This window comes from Pinus tabuliformis, chromosome X (genome assembly GCF_031772625.1).
Source record: "Pinus tabuliformis cultivar Carrire ecotype Pingquan chromosome X, CPIR1, whole genome shotgun sequence".
Classification (NCBI taxonomy): domain Eukaryota; kingdom Viridiplantae; phylum Streptophyta; class Pinopsida; order Pinales; family Pinaceae; genus Pinus; species Pinus tabuliformis.
In genome coordinates, this window is record NC_142308.1 from 1,403,063,927 (window position 1) to 1,403,086,617 (window position 22,691).

The 22,691-nt window shown below is 33.8% G+C and overlaps 1 protein-coding gene across 2 annotated transcripts in view; it reads right to left on the bottom strand.

Annotated features, from left to right (window-relative positions):
* LOC149145270 (MADS-box protein CMB1-like) overlaps positions 1–22,691 on the bottom strand; it is a 156,759-nt gene that overhangs the window by 119,540 nt on the left and 14,528 nt on the right. The window lies entirely within an intron of this gene.

Below are 22,691 nucleotides of genomic sequence, written 5' to 3' on the forward strand. Positions count from 1 at the left end.
GTGGGGTCTCAAAGATGTAAGGATTGAAGAAAGACCTCAAGAAACAATGGGTCGTTTCCAAGTTTTCAATTGTTAAGGATGAATAGACAAAAATTTATCAAAGGATTTTATTGAGCATCAATCATCTCTTTAAGAGGGCCCTATTTCTTGGGGAAAATAAATGTACAGAAAAGGTGAAGGTTTCAACTTCTATTTTGAGGCATTGATGATGCAATCAATTTGCGGGTTGGTGGGGTTGATGATTCAAAGGAGGTATAAGCATCTATTTTGGAATCCTTCTTGTGCATGTTTTAAATAATACCCTCAAATACATTGGTCAAATTTCTTGGATCACCGAATTTATTTTGGATACTAGAGAGGCACAATGCTTCATTTGCAACGACCATTTCTTTATATCTATTTAAAGGATATATGAAAAAAGGAGCTTTTGAAATTATAAAATGAAAGGTATTCCACCAAATTTATTCTTCTTACTTGTACGATAGAAGTGCTACAAGCCTTAAAGGCCATTGTTATTACTCTTGAGTGATATATGTGGGTGGAATCCAAAACAAATGAAGGAAATAAAGTAAGGAAAATGTCGTTGAATGATGATTGGTGGTTTGACATGAAATATATTGTCTCTTTCACCTCTCCAATGGTGGATATGATTAGTTTTGTAGATTTAAAATCCCTTAGCCTTGTGGACATATATGAATTCAGTGGCAACATGATTATAAAAATCAAGTCCATCATCCATTAGAGGGATGCACCATTTGACTTGTTCAATAAACTCCAAAATTTGATAGAGAACATATGGGACAACTTGAACACACATATTCATAAGGTTTCTTATCCATTTAATGTGAAGTGGTATGCAAAGAAAGAAGGCTTAATTGCAACAAAATACCATTTTGAGGTGAAATAAACATTAAACATAATTTTGTAATAGAAAATATTTATATGCATGAACAAGAAACCGTAATTCAAAAATAGTTTCTTGAATTTTCATTGCTCACTAACCCCACTTTCTCTAAAGCTATAAAGTTGGAATTATCAGGTATGGCCTAGACAAGTCCTAAAGAATGGTGGAGGATGTATGGAGACAAAGCTACAAATATTCACACTCTTACTATGCATTTACTATCTCAATATGTTATTTTCACATTTTCATAAAGGAATTTTTCCACATTCATTGTTATGCACTCAATCAAGAGGAATAGACTTACCTCTGAGGGAATGGAAAACTAGTTTATGTGCATAATAGTCTTCACCTTCATACAAGGAAGAAACTAGAGTATTTACAAATACCAACATCATTGTGGCATGTATATTTTGAGGTTGCTTCCTAGATCATGATAAGGAGGATGGTTCATATCTCCATGTAGGATTGGTTAATGTACCATCATATGACATTGCAATGTGGTTGAACAACATTGATGATGAGAATGGAGAAGAAAGTGATGCTTAGGAATTTCTAAGTACAATTAATGTACAAGATCTAACTTTATGAGTATATTGAACCTTCATGCTAGTATGAGGATTGACTCTTGGAACTCCCTATTTTATGAAACATTTCATCATTTGGAACTTGCGTTATATATTATTTTGGGTTTCCATTTTGTAGATCATCCATGCTTTTCTTAACTCTTTTTTTGGATATATAATCTACTAATTGAATTTTTAGGACTCTTTACCCCTTGTTATTATATATGATTCGTTTACTTTATGCTTCTAAGTTCTTAGTTTCAACTTTCTATTATGTGGAATTCTTATCTCTTTGAAATTTAACTTCAAAGTTCTTAGTATAATAATATAGATGATGATATATATATATATATTATTGTTATTTTGGAAATTATTATCATTTTGCTTTGCAAGATTTTGTAATGTGTTTCTGGATTTTGTAAAGGAAAAAATGTTCAAGACCAAGCTAAAGGAAACAAAAGCTCCTTGTTGGGGTTCATGACCTAGTCAATTTTGGACTAGGGATTGCCAAAAAAAGGATGTACAAAATTGATGGCCATTAATTTATAGGAAACCACTAAGGATCATGTCATCATATGTAGGACATACATGGATTTAGTGTTAATTAATGTCACTATTCATGTAAACAAAAGTGAAATATGCTCAGGCTCATGAATTTCATAACTTTAGAGTTCAATTAGGAGTGGTTCCATTTTAATTTAATGAATTTAGAATTTGGAACTATGTAATGCAACTAGTGAGTCATGAACCATAAAATTATCATGTGATTTCATAAATTGGAAGATATATAGTTTAAAGTTTTGGACCTTGGGCATGTTTGTTCAACTTGAAAATGGGCACTGATGATTGGACAATATGAGATATCTAAGCTTAGTAATTTAGTTTGTATTTTGAATGGATTAGTGATATTTATTATTTATGCAATAAATTAGTTCTAGATTACGTTTCAATGTTTCATCATTCATGTTTACACAAACACACATAGAGGTGCGTGCATGCATACACACAAAAATATATTGTTGTTGTCGCTCCCACCCCCCTAATAGCTGTCTACTCATACACATATTATTTTTGTTTCCAATTTGCCATCACCCAAAATTTTGGGGGAAGTTATGCCCTTATTCTAAAAACTAGTGCAACATAGGATATGAGAGAACCTCAACACAAACTAGTGGTAAAGATTAGCAAGGCCCTAAGAGGTTGGAGAGCACAATTAGTGTATTTAATGCCAACTAGTCACATATGACTTGGATCTTGCTTGGATCCACATGCTGATCCGGATCTTGGGAGGAGGCCCCCAAGATCTGAAATATTGAAATGGATCTTGGGGTAGAGAGACCCCCAAGATCTGAAAACTTGAAATGCCAGAAGAAAAATAAGGAGAATGCCCAATAAACAAAACCACAAAGAAACTTTTTATTAAAAATAGTAATCCTTGATAAATCAGCTAGGGCGATGGTAGCTTATCTCTGAGAAGAGATGTGATGGCTACATGCCTCTGAACTGTAAAGGCTACATTGTGGCGGACAATCTGTCCTTTTACAAAATGTGACTTGTTACTTATAGTATTTTCAGTTACAATACCACGGGTAAATTCCATGGGTGAATGAATACCATGGGTGGATTTTACAATACCACGGGCGGATGCCATTTACAATACCATGGGCAAATTCCATGGGTCGATGAATAATATGGGTGGAAGAGTACCATGGGTGGATTTTACAATACCACGGGCAGATGCCATTTACAATACCATGGGTAAATTCCATGGGTCGATGAATAATATGGGTGAATGAGTACCATGGGTTGATGCCATTTTCCATTCGGATCATTCCTCCCTCCTTAAGAAGCAATGGTCCCCATTGCGTAAAGTTCCCTCCTGCAAAGCCTTTGTTGAATATGAAGAGCCACTGAAGATAAGGGTTTTATGTGGTTAACCCATAACCATGATAAACGAAGATCCGAGGATAGAGATACCCTGTAATGCTTGTGACCAACTGTGATGATGACAGTGTGCGGCCTAGCAAATGGACTTCGATGAAGTGTTGGTTTGTGGATGACCCATAACCATGAAAATCCGAGGATAGAGATACCCTGTAATGCTTGTGACCAACTGTGATACTGACAATGTGCGGCCGAGCAAATGGACTTCGATGTTTGTGGATGACCCATAACCGTGATCTTTGTTGCTGATGAAGTAGCAGGTGCCTACATAGCCTGGGGTGGGAGGGCACATCTCCAAATAACCCAAGCCGATTGCTGCTATGTTGAAACTGATGAATGTGAAGCAGGTGCCTACTAAAGTGGGGTGGGAGGGCACGTCTCCAATGGAAACCCACTCCGAATGCTGCTCCAGAATTAAAATGGACATAACTCGGCCAATATAACTCAGAATATTTATTATAACCTGTTTTTGGAAGCAGAAGGGCCATTTTGCATCTTCCCATGTGATAGAAATCCTGATTCAGACACTGGAATTTCAGATCTGCGCTGCTACTCTGCCGCCGTCACCCTAAATTTCTGCAAAAAGAGCTGATTTTAAATCAGCGATATCTCCCTCATCCGGACTCCGATTCGACTGATTTTTTTTTTGAAAGTGGGTGTTTTTTCACAAAGATTCCAGATCTGGAATTAGATCTAGCAGATCTTGCACCAGGACGTCCAGATCTGCGCCGCAAACTCGCTGCCCCGAAAAATTTTCTGCAACCCCACTGATTTTTTAAATCAGCGATATCTCCTTCATCCGGACTCTGATTCAACCCATTTTTTTTTTGAAATTGGGTGATTTTTCGAGAGGAATCCAGATCTGGTATTTGTTTTTGTAAATTTTGTACCAGATGTTTCAGATCTGATCTGAAAAGTCGCCGCCCAAAAAAAAATTCCTGCAAAAAAATTGAGACTGAAAAATGCATGAAACCCTCATTCTCATGGAATCATAACCTGCTCTGATACCACTGATCCGGATCTTGGGAGGAGGCCCCCAAGATCTGAAATATTGAAATGGATCTTGGGGTAGAGAGACCCCCAAGATCTGAAAACTTGAAATGCCAGAAGAAAAATAAGGAGAATGCCCAATAAACAAAACCACAAAGAAACTTTTTATTAAAAATAGTAATCCTTGATAAATCAGCTAGGGCGATGGTAGCTTATCTCTGAGAAGAGATGTGATGGCTACATGCCTCTGAACTGTAAAGGCTACATTGTGGCGGACAATCTGTCCTTTTACAAAATGTGACTTGTTACTTATAGTATTTTCAGTTACAATACCACGGGTAAATTCCATGGGTGAATGAATACCATGGGTGGATTTTACAATACCACGAGCGGATGCCATTTACAATACCATGGGCAAATTCCATGGGTCGATGAATAATATGGGTGGAAGAGTACCATGGGTGGATTTTACAATACCACGGGCATATGCCATTTACAATACCATGGGTAAATTCCATGGGTCGATGAATAATATGGGTGAATGAGTACCATGGGTTGATGCCATTTTCCATTCGGATCACATGCACACCATCCTCATTTAAGATGCAATTAAGTTATTGAATGAGCACATTTCCATGGGGGTGTATAGCTTCTGTTGCCATGTAGTCCTTAGTAGTTGCTGAATGTGTTTCATATGCTCTACAAGGTTCTATTACAAATTAGGGTGTAATTAAGGTATTACAATGATAAAATAATTGCACACACACACATTATTGTCAGTGCTTAGTACATATTCATTGTATTTAAGATGCTCTTTCAATATTCTATTGAAAATGAGAGTGTCATTAAGATATTACAGCCACAACACACACACACACACACGTTGTCATTGCTTAATACTTATTAAATGTGTTTCATATGCTCTTCCAAGGTTCTATTGAAAACTAGGGTGCCACTAAGGTATTACAACCATAAAATAACTACATGCACACACATATATATTATTGTCATTGCTTAGTACTTGTGGAATGTGTTCTAGATTCTATTCCAAGGTTCTATTGAAAATGACAGTGTCATTAAGGTATTACAACCATAAAATAATTGTGTGCATGCGTGTGTGCATGCGCGCACACACACACACACATATGCACACATGCACACCCGCCCATAAATGCATGTGTGCACATGCACACACATATTGTTGTCGTTTCTTAGTACCTGTTGAATGTGTTTCAAATGCTCTTCCAAGGTTCTAATGAAATTGCGGGTGTCATTAAGGTATTACAACCATAAAATAATTGTGTGCGCACACACACACAGACGCATGCATGTACACACACATACACATGGACATGTGTGCATAAACACACACACACACACACACACACATGTGTGTGCATGCATATACACATATTATTTTTGTTTCCAACTTGTTATCCCCTTAAAGAACCATAGGATATGAGAGAACCCCAAAACAAACTAGCGGTAAAAGTTATGAAGGCTCCAAGAAGTTGTAGAGCTCCATTTGTGTATTTAGTGTTGACTAATCACATATGACTTGGATCTTGCTTAGATCCAAATGCATAATATCCTCATTTTGGATGTATCTAAGTTATTGAATGAGCACTTCTCCATGGTGATGCATATCTTGTGTTGCCACATAGTGCTTTCTCTTCAAGGTTATGTTGGAAATGAGGGTGCCATTAAGGTATTATAATCATAAAACAACTAGTGAAAAGTTGTAGAATGTTGTCCATGATCTTCATGAATGTCATTGATGCATTATTCAAGTTGTTTAGTACTTTTTGAATGTGTTTCAGATGCTCTTCCAAGGTTCTATTAAAAATGAGGGTGTCATTAATGTATTACAACCACAAAATAATTATACACACACACACATGCACACATATATTATTGTTGATGATTCGTACTTGTTGAATGTAAGACGATCTCCCAAGGTTCTGTTGAAAATGAAGGTGTCATTAAGGTATTACAACCATAACACGCACACACACACACATTATTTTCGTTGTTTAATACTTGTTGAAGGTGTTCTAGATGTTCTTCCAAGGTTCTATTGAAAATTAGGGTGTCATTAAGGTATTACAACCGTAAAATAATCATATACACACACATTATTTCCATTGCTTCATACTTGTTGAATGTGTTTTGTATGCTCTTCCAAGGTTCTATTGAAAATGAGGGTGTCATTAAGGTATTTAACAATAAAATAACTATGTGGGTGCACACACACAATTATGTGCCCACACACCCACTTGCACACGCACACATGCACCTCACACACACACAAACACACATTTTTGTCATTGCATAGTACTTATTGAATGTGTTTTAGATTCCCTTCCAAGTTTCTATTGAAAATGGGGGTGTCATTAAGGTATTACAACTATAAAATAACTACACACACACACACATGCATACACACGTAGACACATGGACGCACGCATGTACAAAAACACACACTTGGACATATTACTTTCATTGCCAACTTGTCATCTTGTAAAAGCAACATAGGATACAAGAGAACCCTAACACAAAATAGTGATAAAATTTAGCGAGGCCATAAGAAGTTGTAGAGATCCATCAATTTATTTAGTGTTAACTAGTCACACATGACTTGGATCTTGCTTGGATCCACATGCACACCATCCTCATTTAAGAAGTATATAAGTTGTTGAATGATCACTTCTCCATGGTGGTGTATAGCTTGTGTTGCTACATAGTTCTTAGTACTTGTTGTATGTGTTTCAGATGCTTTTCCAAGGTTCTTTTGAAAATGAGGGTGCCATTAGGGTATTACAACCATAGTGAAAAGTTGTAGAATATCTTCCATAATCTTCATTAATGTAATTGATGCATTAGTTAAGTTGCTTATTACTTGCTGAATGTGTTTCAAATGTTCTTCCAAGGTTGCATTGAAAATGAGGGTGTCATTAACCTATACAACAATAAAATAACTAGTGAAACGTTGTAGAATGTTGTCCATAATCTTCATGAATGTCATTGGTGCAATAGTCAAGTTGAAAGGCATGTCCAACTACTTGAAGTGACCTTCCTTAGACTTGAAGGTTTCCTTAGGCATTAGTTGGCTTGATTTGCACTTAGTGATAGCTTAAATTAAGATTAACTTGACACCTTTATGTTGATCAAACATACCATCAATTTGAGGGATTTGGTATTGATGCTTGATTGTGATTTTTCTCAAGGATACATATTCAATACAAAGTTCCATGTCTCATCCTTCTTCTAACATAATAGGCACCCCACATTGTGAGGAGATTGGTAAAAAATGTGGTCCTTCTATATTATCTCTTGAATCTAACATTTGGTATCCTCATTCTCTATAAAATAACTTTTGTGTATATGGCCATTGGTTAAAGCGACACATAATGTCAATCAATTGCATGGTTTACCTAACATTGAGGAGGTACTCTTGTAGGTGAGGTGAAGATATCTTTTTATTCTTCCACAAACTAATCTACCTACCTTTGTTACATAAAAGGACCCTTATAGAGGCCCTAATAGTTGCTGGAACATTGCATTCCTTGGTCAACTTGGCTTGTCGTAATTCTATTGACCATGTCCACATTCAGATTTTTAGATCCATTTTTTATGGATGGTTACAACAAATATTCCCCTTGTTGTTTAATTTAAACTATAGTCAATTCTATTTATAGATGGCCCAACATATCAATCTATCACCATCAAATGATGAAGACCTCTTGTGCTTTAGTGCAATAGTGTCTCTAAGCACCATTCTTCCTGGATTGTTATTCTCCTTTGCAATAAAAGTTAATGATATTGAAACCTTGGGTTCACAGAGAACGACAATGAGGCAGTGGTGAAGTTTATTTTCCAATAATCTAAATTTGCCAAATAAAAGAACACTTGGGTTTGATTTCGTGAAATTTTACTAAGTTGAGGAAACCCTGTCCCTCCCTTCTTTTTTTGTATGTATGTTATGGGTATACTGTCTAATAAATTATTTTATGGGTTACTTGATTTTAGTCCCCCCGTGTAAGGATCACATGATAGATCCATTTCATATTAGCGTTGTCCAAAAAAACCACATATTAGCTCGGAAAATAATGGAAATTATGACAAAATTCGGCAGAAATTTTTGAAAAATTGGGTTACAATTGTAAAAAAATCAGGATTTTGGTTGCCCCAGGGGTCCTTGATGGTGCTGAATCCATTTCCACTATCAAAAAAATGATTCAAACACTTTATAACATTCTGATTTTTTTATTTTTTTACCAAATTCTGGCAAGAAATATGTCGTCCAAGAAAATTTGTGGCGTCAATAGGCGACGCCTTTAATATTGCTTACCCAAGCTTGATTCAACTAGACATTGATTCAACTGAGTTGTTCTATCGACTCTACTGGGTTTTTTATCAACATGGCTGAGGTTTTCTTTCGACTCTACCGAGGTTTGCTACCAGCTCAACTAAGGCGTTCATTTAACTTGATTGCAATAAATTTTGACTCAACATTGACTGGGATAAACTAAAAACACCAATCAGGATTCTCTCATCAAATAGAGGTTGATCCTATATCAGGACCCCCCTTTGGACTAATAATATCCACTCGGCTTCTGTAAATTGTTTTCTTGCCATCAATTAGAGATATCAAAGGATGTATCAGATTGGATTGTAAATGTCATTCAACTGAAGATTTGGATCAACTACAATCATGTTCACCTGATGGTGTTATCTTACCTTGTCTCTAACTTAATAACATGCATTGAAGATTTTCAAACATCAATTAAAGAAGATTGTTGACCAGCATCATAATGAGATCAATACCTTGTAGTAAATTATTTCCCTATTGCAGACAAAGAATGCAAAACTAAATAATTTGCTAAAGAGTGAAGTTATATGTTTCAAATCACTATGAATGAGAAACTCCAGAGAGTTGATATCCTAGGGAGAGCCATGGAAACATTCTTCCTGGATCTTGCTATCCAATTTGAGGACAAGTCAGGTCTTATTGAGGACTTGGAGGAGAAAGTTGAAGGTCTTCCTCATTCAAAGAATGTTGGCGTAAAAGAAAAAAAATTGTTGGTTGGAAGTAACCAGTTCTCAATTGTCTAATGAGGTTGCTCATTTGCAAGTCTCTGTTGATGAACTTTGTGAAGAAGTTTCCCTCTTCAAGTTGAAAATAATAGGTTGTTTGATGGATATAAGACCTTGAAATAAGATCATGGTGCATTACTACTATAGTTAACTGAGAAGCATGTAGCTATCCAAACCTTGCAAACCCGTTGTTGGAAACTATTTCATTATTTTTGACAATTTTTCACTTAGTTAATCTTGAAGTTGAATTCACGTGACAAAATCAATCATTTACAGAGATCAAAAGTGCAAGTCAAAAGATTAAAGAAGAAATACTTGTAAACAATCTTTAATTCATTACAATCATTTGTGAGGACAAAAATCCTCTTTAAGCACCAATTTGCGAAAATTGCAGGCTCCAACCTGTCAAGAAGATGAGGAAACCAATCCTCAATAATCATCAACTTACAAATTTCATAGGTACCAACCTATAGGAGATTTCATCCCCCTAGCTGCACTCCAAACCAACAATTTTGTAGGCACCAACCTTCAGGAGACTCCAATCTCCTCAGTTGAGCACCAACTCAACAATTTGTAGGCACCAACATACTCTTTCATTTTGTTCCTTGGACTTGTCAACGCTAATTCTCGTAATGTCTCCACTTTCTTTAGTAGGGTTGTTCCCCTACCATGCCACCCTTAGGTTTGCACCTTCAAGCCTGACCACAACCACTTGTCCTTCTTCTTTATCCTGCTTCCTGGTCACCTTGTTCTTCTAACCTAGTCACCTTGAAGTCTTCATTACAAGCTCCAAATTCTTGTATACTTTGCTTAACATATTTGGCAATTAACAGAACTCAATAATGGCTCCCTTAACAATGTCGTCACACGTTAAACAAAGCTCCACCTCTTCAAAAATTCGGTCTTGATTTTGGGCTTAAAAACAAGTCTACAAAAGATGAATTAGGGCTTGACATCCTTTTACATGACACATTAAAATCAACATTCTACAGTGCTAGAGTTAAAATTCTAGAAACAAGGTTGAAAACAACATCCAATAGAGCTTGGCCAACTCCAACGTCAGATAAAAAAAATTCCCTTACAATCGTGCAACAAAAGGGCCTCCAACTAGGCTAGCACTTGACCATCCAACTAGGCATAAACTCGATTTTCAAATAGATTGTAAAATTTGCCTAAACCTCTAGTATTATGTACTTAAAGATGACCCCAAAAAATCATAAACCCTTCCCAAAAACAATGCCAAAATCCCTTTAAAAGATGTGCCAAAATGCTTCCATAGAAAACCGCTTCAACTCGACTTCACTTCACTTCTTCCTAGTTCATGAGGTACGAACTTGGACCTGCTCCTTCATTCTCCTAAAACCAGAACCGATTTCTTGACTTGAGTGATTAGGAATGCTCCTTGTTGTGCCTATTTATAGTGTTTTTGGATGCAGGTTTAGGACTAACTGATCCACTGGCTGGGCCAACTAATGCAACTAGCAAAACACATTGTGAATATTAAAAAATCATTTTTCCTCAACCATGAGGAGTTAGAAGGCATGTCATATACCATTGAAAAGGTCTCAAAATATTCTTTCCAACCACATATCCTATGCTCGCATTCAAGCTAGGTAATTAGAGTAAAAAAACCTTCAAAAATATGGTATCTAAATGGGGTTTGTTTGTATTTTGATTAGGCCATCTTCACAAAAAATTTCATATCTCTTCATTCCTATGGAATTAGAAAGAGTGTCATATACCATTGGAAAGGTCTCGGAATATGTTATTTGACTATGTAATTTCCTCTTGCATTTGGATAGTCTTTGATATCAATAACAACCATTTTCAACACCCACAACTAGAACCTTGAACTAGAAGTCAATCGACTACAAACTATTGTTACTGTTGAGATGCCAAGCTCACCTATTGATATTGCTTGTAGTCTAACTAATTATAAGACAAATGATATTGATGTTTATGTTGTTTTATTAGCTACCAATATTTTTTCTCCTAGCTTTGAAAAATACATTATAGGTATTAGGTCCTAACTATTAAGTGAAATTGGCTATACTAGAGAAGGACTTGGGAAAGATGGACAAGGCATTATTGTTCCTATTTCCCCTAAAGTGTATACATCTAAAGCAGGTCTTGGATATTTTGTTTCTCCTGCCTCTTTCCCTTCATCTAGCTCTATTGACTTTATAGAAGTGCCATTTGTTGCTAGAGGAATTCAAGTTGAGTGCCAAAAAAGTATGCCCCTGCAAACTATGATGAACAAATTGATGACAAGGTTGTTGAACCTAGATTTGAGTGAATAGAATAGAAAACTAAGCCATATCAACATCCTCATAAGAATTAGAATTCTTGGAAACATGGTAGCTTTGAACTCAAATCATTGCAAAAGAGATGTGAAAGAATGAACCATGGCCTAGTGCCAACTATCAAGATTGATTGTGGTTGGACTAATGGGTGGCTGTGGCAATCATTTAAACATGTGTTCGAGGACTACATATCATTGTGTCTCAACAATTGTACATTCATAAAATGTTCCTCTTACTTATTGATTACCTCGAGAGTGGTTGATTAAGGATTAACCAAGCATGTTAGTTAACCTAATATGTTCGACTAGAGTATCAATTAATGTATCTGTCCACTGAGTTTTGGCCATGTTATTTATTGAGCTTCTTTTGTTATCACTCCCTTATTTGTGTTTAAGGGGTGAGGTTTATTGATTACAGAGACTATTGGATGGGCATAAACTAGTGTGTTCTTGTTTAGCCACCTAATCGACTACGCCTTGTTGTCTTGTTTTCTATTCAACTATTCAACTGGGACTGGGACTTTAGCATTCGCTAATCCCAAGGTAAATAGTTACCATTTTTATTAGCATTTTAAAAATATTTGAAAAGCATTAACAGTGGCCCTTTTCATGTGCAAAATCGCGTTTAAGGGATTGAACGACTCGCATTTTTTTGGATTCAACACTGCTACTCTCCTTTGGGCAAACATTATTTATCAATCTCGTTACTTTGTATTGAATGTGTGAGACGGTAGGGGAAGTAGACCAAATCCTCAATTGACACAAAAATAATGGCAGCGTGCATTGAGAGAAAATTAGTGACATCAGAGTAGATAGTAGCAACGATTGATTGTGGATCGAAAGAGCAGTTACAAATGGAGAGTGGAATCTACTACAACAAAAAATATCTCATTCCTCTGCCCAATCAACACTTGGATGTCACTACCTTCATCTTCTCGCACCAGCACCAAAGTCAATTGATCGCCTTGCTAGACGCCTACAGTGGCCTCTCGCTAACTTATTGGGCCCTCCGCCAAAATGCTAGAGCCATTGCTGCAACACTGCATGGCTTGGGGATTCACCTTTAAGATGTGATCTTCATTTTTATTTAATGAAAATTAAAATTTTCCTTTGGAAAAAATATAAGTTAGAAATATAATTTTAATTTAAAAGATAAATTTTAATTCAAAAGATAAATTTTAATTCAAATAAATAATAAAAAATAATTTAATATATATTCTAAATAAAAATTAAAAATAAAAATAAATTTCAATAAAACATATGTTACAAAATAAATTTGAATTCAAATAATAAAAAATCAAATTTATTACTAATTAAATTTGAAGTTGAAGAAGTCAACCTTCATAAAACATAGGATACAAATTAAATTCAAATAATAAAGAAATAAACTTAGAGTAGATTATAAATTGGTACAAATTAAATTAAAAAAATAAAATACTAAACTTGAAGTAGATTATAAATTAAATTTGAATTCGAATAATACAGGGATAAATTTAAAGTATCTTATAAATTAAATTTAAAATAGTAAATTACATTTTAAAATGTTTTAAGATTTTAATATTAATTTTTTAGATAATGATGTTTTTAAAATGCATTTTAACAAAAATAATTAATTTAATATTTAACTTTTTCATATTATTTTATTAATAAAAATAATTAATTTTAAAATTTGAAAACTGAATAATATTTTTTTAATTAATATAAATATATTTAAATTTCAATAAAAAATTACTTACAATGGAAAAATTATTTTATCACTCTAAATTGATCTTATTGTATAATTTAAAAATAAAATAAATTTATTTTAATTCTTAACATTTTTTAAATAGCCCATACATATTTAGGAGCATAATATATTTTTATTGGTGTTGTGGTTATGGATCAAACATGTTAGGTTTACTAACATTATCTTTTTAAAAGTAATTTTATTGATGTTTTTTCAATAAGGTGGTTCATTATATCAATTAACTAAGTTTACGAACAACATTTATTTGTAATTGAATAAAGGTAGATAATAGCATTACAAACAAACATTTCATAGCATGAAATAGATACATTACAAACAAACATGTTATAACATGAAATTCGAATCCATATACTAATACATCTATGAACAACATCTACTTACTATTTACCTAACATGTCTTAGCATGAGATTCTAACCCTGGTGCATTATAAACAAACATGTCATAGCATGAAATTCGAATCCAAATTCTAACCACATCCATAAACAACATCTACCTGCTATTTCGAGAAATCAAAATAGATAATACTATTATAACATGAAATTCAAACCTATCATAACATAAAATTCAAATTAAATTAAAAAAAAAAAGCAACCTACTCTTAGCACCACACAACACCACTTACAATCACTTCCATTTAACTTTTTATTTTATTTTATGGTACCTACTCTTCCAAAGTTCAAACCCAGAAATCAAAATAGATAATACTGTTACAAACATGTAATAACATGAGATTCAAACCCAAATACATTACAAACAAACATATCATAGCATAAAATTCAAATTAAAAAAAAAAAAAAACAAAAACAACCTACTCTTTGCACCGCACAACACCACTTACAATCACTTACCATTTAACTTTTTATTTTATTTTACGTTATGGTACCCACTCTTCCAAACCCAACTGCCCAACTGCATTTAATCACTTAAAACCCCCTATGCCCATCTCAGTGACATTTATGTAGTTTACTTAAAACATCTAAGCAGAGAACACATCAAAACTGCCGAGGCATGATCAAATAACTAAGAAAATGAGTAACACTGGAACTCATATATTAGTTTTGCTTTGACTAAAAAAATTTAAAATCTATCCAAAATTTAACATTATGAAATTAAATTTATTATTTTAAATAAAATTTATTTTTATTTATGTCAAATATGATTGGTCCAAATGTCTCCCCTCTTATTGTGTAATGATAGACAATAATTGACTTCTGTGTATTTATTATTAATTACTATATACTATATCACTAATTACTATGTACCATAAACACAAATGGTTTGTAATTAGATTCAAAATTTCTATTTTCTTATTGGTGGAAAGTATTGAAGAGACCATTTTTATGGGTTTTATTTTTTAATTAACAAGAAAATATGTGTACAATTTGTACAACTTTCATTATATCAATCTATACTCTAATGACATGACATGTGTACTATAATATGAGTATTATACAAAAAAGTGTCATCATTCAATATTAAATAAATAATTATTAATTTGTTATCATTTTTTTAATGTCAATTTATTATATATATATATATATATATATTTTATCTACCAAAAAAAATATTTACTTATATTAAAAAATTAATTAAAAAAATCAAACAAATATTTATATAATTCTTTTGATAATTTTATTATTGTTTAGAATATATACAACATGAGATTAAAATATTTTATTAAACTAAATTGGAAAGAATACTAGCTATATTTTATTAAATTAAACTGTACTAAAAAAGGGAGGCTGATATGATAATTTTAAAGACTTGTTTTAAGCTGATATCATAATTTTAAAGGCTTATTTTGAACTGATATGATATTGGCTCCGTTCTCTTTTCTCTTCAGCATCTTATGCTAGAAAGCGGTCTGATTTGTGTTAATGTAAACTAAAGGCTTATTTTAAGCTGATATCATAATTTTAAAGGCTTATTTTGAACTGATATGATATTGGCTCCGTTCTCTTGTCTCTTCAGCATCTTATGCTTGAAAGCGGTCTGATTTGTGTTAATGTAAACTCGTCGACAGTAATCGCTAGGTAGAAATACTACAACTTAACAATTATGGCTCCATTCAAAGTCCCCAACCTGTATGATTCCATTAGAAAGTCGCTCAGAATTTCCGAATGTCCAGCTGGGTACCCATCTTTCATGACAACTTTCACATGAATTACAGTCATGATTCATGATTCATGATTCAGTCAGAGATCGGGTACACAGAAATCACTGCGGGTCACTCCAAAAAATAAGGTTTTTAAAAAGTAGGGTCTGTGCAGTCACCACTGGTCAAAGGATTAGTCTCCGTATTTGTGCTCCATAGACGATGACAGATGGCGACAGAGAGCGTCTGCATTCAACCTAAATGTGCTAAAATGCGTTAGAAACGTCGTGTAAAACGATAACCCGTGAAGATTAACTAATCATTAATTTTTAAGTGCCTGCAACTTAACCGTCATAGCCATTGGACATGTTCATTGGACTGACGAAACTGACTTTAATGCTCACGCTTCAGTACACAAATTGGGGGCCGTCTGTATGACTCGTAAAACGAGCCTTTGAGTTACGTGTAGAGATTTAACAAGGGGAGGAGAGTAGGGTACGCTGCAAGCCTACTCCACTCTGAATTCTTGTATCTAGTCACAATTGATACGAACATGTTAAAATTGCATTATCAGTATCAAAATCTGATATTTAATATTTTTTTGATACGAACAGCTCAATTTCTGCATTATACTCCATGCAGGTGAATAACTCTCCAACTGATTGGTCCAAGCATGGCGTCCTTGCGTTTGCGTACATGCATCTTTAAAGCACGGATTCAATTTCCCTCGGGCTCGATGAGAAAAACGTGGAAAGCCCACATTTGTTGTAGCGTTTATTTCACGATGCAGCAATGAAAATGTCTGCCACCGCATTTATAAATCAGATTTGAAGCCCAATGATATCAATTCCAATAACCTCGAATATGACTCCTCCTCGTACAGCAGGCAGTTTCAGCGCAAACTTCTCATTGAATTCCCTTTTTTAACCCTCGCACAACGTTTTCCCAGTGGATGCTCACATAACTTATATCACTATTCACTTGTTTCTGCCATCGCTTTTTTCTCCGACCTTGTCAGATTTTGGTGAGTTCAGTGTGCTTGAGAGAACTTACTATACTGGAAACATTAAGTGCAATTTCGAGTACAGAAAGCATAAAATGAATGAACTCTGTCTCTGAACTTTCATAATCAATCTATATTATAGTAATAATAAAAAATTATTTATATATTTAACGTATCAGTATAGATTTATTTTAAATAGAGATTTAATAAGAGGATCTAATTCTTTTTAAGTGTTAATTTTAGATATTATTTAAATGTTTTATATAGTTTTTTTAGATTATTTAAAAATTTTATTTTGACTTAAAGAACAAGGGAAGGGGCCTTCTTATCCGACAAACAAGGAGAGAGGTGTTGAAAGTAATAGGAAAATGCTGGTTTTGTTTTAAGAAGATAATGTCTGGTTTCCTAATTGCGAAAAGAAATGAAAAATTTGGTGAATTCGAGTTCAATTGTTTGTTGATAATATTTGGCTACGAACTCACTGTATAAATGAGACCTGGGAAGGGTTTGGAGGGCAGCTAGAACCTGGGGGAAAGAAATTGATACCTGTCATAGGGAAATGTTGTAGGTTGGGGCCGAGAAAAGGCTATGACGCCTCTGATAGCCTTCAGGGGCCATGTCGACTCCAGAATCTGTGGGGGGTGAGAGGGGGGAATGGGAAATGGAAGATAGGCCTTGTTAGGTTAGTCTGGCTTATGGGAAAATCTTACACCAACGGGGAAGAAAAGAGGTGCAAGAGATTAGGAAGGGGAGAATTCTAGACCAGTGGGGCTTTGCTTGATCGGGGGGAAATCATTTCCCTATAACCTTGTGTAGTCACTGACTACAAAAGAAGGCTAAGTCTAGAAAAGCCAAGAGGGGGGGAGGGGTGGTGAGTAGCATGCTGAGAGGGTCCACCCTAGTGGCGGAATTGAAGCCAAAACCTTGCTCTCTCGTAGTTGGAAGTCCAATTCCTTGCCTGCCAGATCACATGAGCAACGGGGGACTTCTGTGGAGACCCCAGGGGATGGGTACTGGGGGGGATTAGAGCAGAGGAGAGAAGCGATAACAGGGTGGTTGCGAATTGGTGGCAATTGGGTTGCCGAGAAGCAAATTGGAAGTTTTAATGTTGAAAAACAGATTAAAAAGGAATGGGAAAATGTTATGCAGAAACTTGGGACTGATTTTAATGAACGTTCTCATGTTAACATTACCGGTGGAATTAATTTCTATACTCTTCAGCGTCCGAAGCTCCGTCATCAAAAACATGTGAGAATGCGTGAGAGGAGGGGACAGAAGAAATTGTTGCAAGAAAAGATGGTGAAAGCAGAAGGGAAATAGGTAAGAAAAGGAGGTCAATGAACAGGGAAGCAAGGGAAGCAGAAAATGAAGGGCCAGGAGGCATCAACGAGCAAAACACAGAGGAAAAGGGGAAGAAGAATGGGTGAGGAAAGCATGCAAAACCTTATGAATGCTTACCATGCAGGCACCCTAGCCCAAGTAAAAGTTGTAATTGCAACGTGGGAAGAAGAGTTAAATGCCAACATGGCAAACGAAGAACTCCCAATGGAAGACTCGGAGCCATCACTTAACGACCAAGGCCATATTAGAGGCCGCAAAACTCTGTTCAGGCATACCATACAACAGTAATGGGTAATGAAAAATCTATTAGCTAGGGCAATGATAACATACAGGGACAGAAAAGAACCAGAGCAAGATAGGCCAGAGGAACCAAGTTTAAAGGATATCCAGCGGTGCAAGTGCAACAATATCACGAGAACCTTCGTTTTGGGAGAATGGAGAAGCAAAACTTGCTACAGAGCAAAGTGCCTGGGTCAAGTGCTAAGGACCCGGCCCCAATTGAATCATCTGATAACTGAAGCAGAGAGACAAAAAGTTAATTTTTATTGAAAAGAGTTAATATTTGTTTTTATGACAGATAACATTTATTTTACAAGTCAAAGCATTAGGTATATAATAGATATAATTGCAAACTTGGCATGGATGATAAGGATTAAAATGTTTAAATTTTGGGCAGTGTTTGATGCCGACCGGTGGCCAATAGACCTAGTTTCCTACGGCAAGTTGAGGCTACCAGGCATATTTTGTTACATGCATATAGATAAGTAATAGAAAATGGAAGTACTACCAAACTTACACAAAAAATATGTTAAATGTAAAATAACCATCCCAACACCTTTTCAGGGATGCATGAAGCACCTTCATAGATTTCTACTATAAAAGTGGATGTTAGTGATGGGAAAGGATTCTTACGTTTTTCGAGTAGTGGACATCATATTAAAGTTTATGTGAAAGTCTTAAGAAAAAATAGGAAATATAAATTATTAAATAAAAGAAGGATAGTAAGTGAATAGACCAGGCCCAATTGAATCCTATTGAATCCTCTTATCTCTGAAGTAGAGAGACAGAAAGTTAATTTTTATTGAGAAGAGTTAATATTTGTTATTATGATGAATAAAATTTATTTTACAAGTCAAAGCATTAAGTATATAGTAGATATAGCTGCAAACTTGGCATGGATGATAAGGATTAAAATGTTTAAATTTTGGGCAGCATTTGACACTGACCGGTGACCAACAGCCCTGGTTTCCTTCAAGCAGGGTGACCGGTGACCAACAGCCCTGGTTTCCTTCAAGCAGGGTGAGGCTGCCAGACATATTTTGTTACATGCATATAGATAAGTAATAGAAAAGGAAAGTACTACCAAACTTACACAAAAAAATTGTTAAATGGTAAGTGACCATCGCACCACCTTACAGGGATGCATGAAGCACATTCATAGCTTTCTACCATAAAAATGGATGTTAGTGATGGGAAAGGATTCTTAAGTTTTTAGAGTAGTTGACATCATGTTAAAGTTTATGTGAAAGTCATATAAATTATTAAATAAAATAAGGATAGTAAGTGAATATTATTTAATAAATAATATTTTATTAATACATTAAAATATAATTTTTAAATATTTAAAAATTATATATATAATTTTTTATTTTTTATTTATAATACTACTTAAGCACTAACCGAAGATTTGAACCGGTGACCTATAGCAAAGAGTGCCTTAGCAGTGCACCCATTGGCCATTAACAGTGCACCCATTCACCAAACCGCCTAGGCATAATTTTAAATTTATTAAAAATTTAAATAAATAATATTTTATTAATATCTTAAAATATATTTTTTAAATATTTAAAATATATATATATAAATATAATTTTAAATTTATTAAATGTTTTAAAATCTATATATTATATTATTATGAATTCAAATTAATATAAACTCACTTATTTACACAAATAAATATTTTTTATAGTTTAAATAAATATTTTAAGTATACTTTTTATTCTTTAAAGTTTTATAATAGAAAATAACAATATATTCAAATAAATTAGAAAATAAAATCCAAATATTTTGTAAATAATTATATACATTTTAATTATATATAGAGAGAGAAAGAGAGAGGGGATGTAAATTTAGTTAAGGAAAAATTATTTTTCTCCATTGATTTAATTTCCATATATAATATCTTGAATGATAAGGAAAATATTTTAGAATATTATTACTTACAAATTTCAGGAAAACTATGGAATGATAAAGAGAAAGGGAAAAAGGAATCTATGGTATCTTTAAAGTGAAATGGAGAGTTGGCCATTCTAAGAGCGTTATGTGACACTAAGAGCGTTGAAGATGAAAAACACTTTCTCTTGAATTGTCCAACTTTTATTCACATTCATCCTAATTTCAAAATATTTTCCATTGCCAAATTTCTTGACTTATTTGAGCATTGAAGATGAAAAACACTTTCTCTTGAATTGTCCAGCTTTTATTCACATTCATTCTAATTTCAAAAATATTTTCCATTGCCAAATTTCTTGACTTATTTGACATCTAATAACGTGGTCTTGGCATCCGTCGTGCCATCACCATCAAATTAGTAAAAATATAATTATTTTAATATTTAAAAATTTATAAAAATTAATTTATTATTTATGTGTAAATTTAACTATTATATTAATAAGTCTATTACCATAAATTCTACTCTTTTTATTATATAAATTATTTAATTTTATTAATAATTTAATATTATATAATTATTTTAATAAAAATGTACCTAAGTCACTAGACTATATTAGAGTATTCTATTAATATGTTAAGGCACTCTATAGGGTACTCTGTTAAGGCACTATGTGGTGAAAATGTCACCATTTAGAAACTTCTTGGTAAAAAATCCAACCATGGTAAGGATAGGTTTGGCCCAGGCCAGATGGAATCCCCACATGATTTCCTTAAATAATGGTAAAAAATCCAACCACGGTAAGGATTGGTTTGGCCCAGGCCAGATGGAATACCCACACGATTTCTTTAAATAATAGTTACTTGAGTATTCTCTTAAGGCACTCCGTAGTAAGAGCGTTGAAGATGAAAAACACTTTCTCTTGAATTGTCCAACTCTTATTCACATTCATTCTAATTTCAAAATATTTGCCACTGCCAAAATTCTTGACTTGTTTGACGATCTAATAACGTGGTCATAACGTGGTCTTGACGGTCGTGGTGCCATCACCATCATCACCATCAAATTAGTAAAATATAATTATTTTAATATTTAAAAAATTATAAAAATTAATTTATTACAATATTATATTAATAAGTCTATTACTATAAATTATTTAATTTTATTAATGTTATTAATATTATATAATTATTTTAATAAAAATGTACCTAGGTCACTAGACATAATAGAGTATTCTATTAATATGTTAAAGCACTTCGTAGTGAGGGTACTCTATTAAGGCACTCCGTAGTAAGTGTACTCTGTTAAGGCACTCTATGGTGAAAATGTCACCATTTAGAAACTTCCTGGTAAAAAATCCAACCACGATAAGGATTGGTTTGGCCCGAGCCACATAGAATCCCCACATGATTTCCTTAAATAATAGTTACCTGAGTATTCTCTTAAGGCACTCCGTAGTAAGGGTAAGCTATTACGTGGTGAACAGGTCACCATTTAGAAATTTCGTGGTAAAAAAAAAATCCAACCGTGGTAAGGATTGGTTTAGCCTGGGCCACCTAGAATCCCCACGTGATTTCCTTAAATAATAGTTACCTGACTATTCTCTTAAGGCACTTTGTAGTAAGGGTAACCTATTAAGTAGTGAAAAGGTCACCATTTAGAAATTTGGTGGTAAAGAAATCCAACCATGCTAAAGATTGATTTGGTTCAGGCCAAATAAAATCCCCACATGATTTCATTAAATAATAGTTACTCAAACCACACATTATACGTGTCCATCATTATAAAACTCACATTACCCACATCACCCAACAAAACACAAAAAACATTACCTAAATTTTTATATAGCTAAATTAAAAAAATCACCTTACACATTTATATACTTACCTTATAATAAATAAATATATTCTGTATAACTAAATTATATATTCAATCATATTTATATATACATAATCTCAATAATAATGAACCTTAAAACTTTAATTATATAAACAACATTTTAATTTAAACAAATTCGCAAAGAAGATGATTTCATATGTGACAATGGAATGCATTTTAAAGTGCATCATTAAAATCTATTAAGTTTTTAATTAAAAATTATTTTTTAATTATATTTATTAATTATATATATATATATATATATATACAAGTTGGTTGATCTTTATGTTAGTAAAAAAAATTTTTCGATACTCTCTTCACCCATGTTATTTTATATTGGTGTGAAATTTGAGGTTAGAGTATATCTAGAGAATTATCGATAAAGATTGAAACCATCCAGAATAAATTTATAACCTACAACCTCAAGATTAAAAGAAATACTCCCTACCCTATTCTTTTGATTGAAGCTAACATCTCCCCCATTGAAAGCATGACTATGTTTAGGTATCTTATGTACAAGAAAATGTTGTGCATCATGGAAGCCAAGAGGCTCCCCAAAATTGCTTCTAACTCTAGTCAAAACCCCCACCTCCAACTCAATCCAGGTTGGCATAAGGATGCCAGGCTCGACCATTGGGGGATAAAGGAGGAAATCA